The following is a 3365-nucleotide window of genomic DNA, read 5'->3' as shown; positions in this document are numbered from 1 at the left end:
ATCAATTGTATGTTTATGCCGGACTCGTCTAGCCATGTCCATGGTCTTGATGACCTATTTAGGTGCTTTGGCTGGTGAAGCCGCTTTATTGTGGGGCTGTCAAGGCAGCCGCACTGTCTTCCGCGCGGGGGGAACACTCAATGTTTTCCCTTTAATGAGATGATGCCTCGTGGACCGGGCATCTTAAGTGTGAGAGATGCATAATGCGGTATTGCGTTAAAGCGGGCGAAAGCTTCGCGTCCCAGCAGTGCTTGATAGCTACTTGAGAATGGGGCGATGTGGAAAGTTAGCTGTTCGCGACGGAAGTTATCGGGGGAGCCGAACATAACTTCTAGCCGGAGAGAACCCATGCAACGGGCATCCGGGCCTGGCGTTACCCCTTGAAAGGAGGTTTTGCTATGGCGAATTTTTGTTGGGTCTATCCCCATGTTGCGGATTGTGTCCTGGTATAACAGGTTTAGACCACTGCCGCCGTCCATCAGGACATTTGTAAAGTGGAGTCCTCCAATTATTGGATCTAATACCAAGGCAGTCCAGCCTGCGTTCCGAATACTTCTAGAGTAATCCTGATGGTCGAAGGTGATCGGTTTTAACAACCATTGGCGAGACTCCTTTGGGATAGGCCGTATGGCGCGTATCTCTGTTGGCGCCATTCTGTTCGTCACGTGAAGTAAGTTTACTGTTTTGACTTCTTGTGGGAAATCCTTTTGTTTCCTGGTGCTCTGCTTGTGGGGTTCATCGTCGTCCTCACTTGGTGTGTCGAGCCCCTTGCGTTCGGCGTTGAGTTTGCCGGATTGCTTGAAAACCCAACAATTTCTGTGGGTATGGTTCGCAGGTTTCCCGGGAGTACTGTGTATTTGACATATCTTGTCCAAGATTTTGTTTAAGTTGGATAGCTCGTCCCTGTTATCCTTGAGGGGCGGCTTTCTCTGATTCTGCCGCGAGCTTTTGAATCCGGTGTTGACCGTCGTGCTCTTCGGGCTGTTTCTCTTATTCCGGCGCTGGTCCTTGTTGCGTCAGGGTTTTCCGTTTCCATTCCTAACTTCGGATGTACTTGGGTTGCTGGTGGTACATCTTGCCAACCAGCTGTCCTCTCCTACGCAAAAGCGGGTCATGAGGCTTGTTAATGCGGCCATTGTTCTTGGCTTTTCTTGGCTGAGGTGTCTGGCGAGCCATTCATCTCGAACGTTATGCTTAAAAGCTGCCAGGGCTTCGGCGTCTGGACAGCCGACTATCTGATTCTTTTTAGTAAGAAATCTGTTCCAGAATTTCCGGGCTGACTCTCTGGGCTGTTGAGTTATGTGACTGAGATCGTCTGCATCCGGAGGGCGGACATAGGTCCCTTGAAAATTTGCCCAGAAAGCATCCTCAAGCTCTTCCCAACTTCCAATGCCGGGCTTTTGAGCCAATGCCGGGCTGGCCCTTTAAGCTTGAGGGGTAAGTATTTTATGGCATGGAGGTCATCTCCTCTGGCCATGTGTATGTGGAGGATATAATCCTCGATCCAGACCCCAGGGTTTGTTGTTCCGTCGTACGGGCTTGAATCCCGCTGGAAATTCATGGTCCAGCACCTCATTGGTGAAACATAGGGGGTGTGCGACACCCCTGTATTTGGGTGTGCCGTGATGTTCGGATATTTGTTGTGTTGCATTGCTTACTAGAGCTTGCTTTCTTGGCCCGTAGATAGATCTGGCTGAGCCATCTTTTTGATGCGGATCCTTTGGTGGATCGCGTGCCGGCTTGTGTGCGTCGCCGCTTGCCGCTCCATGCTGGCCATGCGGTCGTCTATCCGACCGGGTGGCTTTCCTATTTTTTGACTGCGGGGGCTCTAAGGCCTCCTCGTCAAATTCAGGCAGTAGCTTTCTCTTTGGATAGCTTTTTGTGCGGCGACTGCCGCCATATTTGTCTGCGGTGTTGCGTACTTTGCTCCATCTGATTCTGAGTGCATCTTCCGCAGTTTTGATCTTCCGCTTCTTCTTTTTCAGGCTACACGCAGTAGCAATGAGCCCTTCGTGGAGGTTCTTCTGCTCCATGAGCCTATCCGGCGTAAGGTCGTCCGGACTGTTGTTTTCGCTGGGGACGGGGTGAAGGAAATATGCCCTAGAGGCAATAATAATGTTATTATTTTATTTCCTTATATCATGATAAATTTTTATTATTCATGCTAGAATTGTATTATCCGGAAACATAATACTTGTGTGAGTACATAGACAAACTAAACGTCACTAGTATGCCTCTACTTGACTAGCTCGTTAATCAAAGATGGTTATGTTTCCTAACCATAGACATGTGTTGTCATTTGATTAACGGGATCACATTATTAGGAGAATGATGTGATTGACATGACCCATTCCATTATCTTAGCACCCGATCGTTTAGTGTGTTGCTATTGCTTTCTTCATGACTTATACATGTTCCTATGACTATGAGATTATGCAACTCCCGTTTGCCGGAGGAACACTTTGTGTGCTACCAAACGTCACAACGTAACTGGGTGATTATAAAGGAGCTCTACAGGTGTCTCCAAAGGTACATGTTGGGTTGGCGTATTTCGAGATTAGGATTTGTCACTCCGATTGTTGGAGAGGTATCTCTGGGCCCTCTCGGTAATGCACATCACATAAGCCTTGCAAGCATTGCAACTAATGAGTTAGTTGCGAGATAATGTATTACGAAACGAGTAAAGAGACTTGCCGGTAACGAGATTGAACTAGGTATTGAGATACCGACGATCGAATCTTGGGCAAGTAACATACGAATAACAAAGGGAACAACGTATGTTGTTATGCGGTCTGACCGATAAAGATCTTCGTAGAATATGTAGGAGCCAATATGTGCATCCAGGTTCCGCTATTGGTTATTGACCGGAGACGTGTCTCGGCCATGTCTACATTGTTCTCGAACCCGTAGGGTCCGCACGCTTAAGGTTTCGATGACAGTTATATTAAGAGTTTATGAGTTTTTGATGTACCGAAGTTAGTTCGGAGTCCCGGATGTGATCACGGACATAACGAGGAGTCTCGAAATGGTCGAGACATAAAGATTGATATATTGGACGGCTATATTCGGACACCAGAAGTGTTCCGGGTGATTTCGGAGAAAACCGGAGAGCCGGAGGGTTACCGGAACCCTACCGGGAGAAGTAATGGGCCATATGGGCCTTAGTGGAGAGAGAGGGGCAGCCATGGTGGGCCGCGCGCCTCCTACCCCCTGGTCCGAATTGGACTAGGAGCCCCTTTCCTTCTCCCTCCCCACTTCCTTCCCCCTCCTAGTAGGAGTCCTACTCCTACTAGGAGGAGGACTCCTCCTTGGCGCGCCTATAGGGCCGGCCGGCCTCCTCCCCTTGCTCCTTTATATACGGGGGC

Source organism: Triticum urartu, chromosome 4 (assembly GCF_003073215.2).
Source record: "Triticum urartu cultivar G1812 chromosome 4, Tu2.1, whole genome shotgun sequence".
NCBI classification, from domain to species: Eukaryota; Viridiplantae; Streptophyta; class Magnoliopsida; order Poales; family Poaceae; genus Triticum; species Triticum urartu.
Note: the sequence above shows the minus strand (reverse complement) of the source record.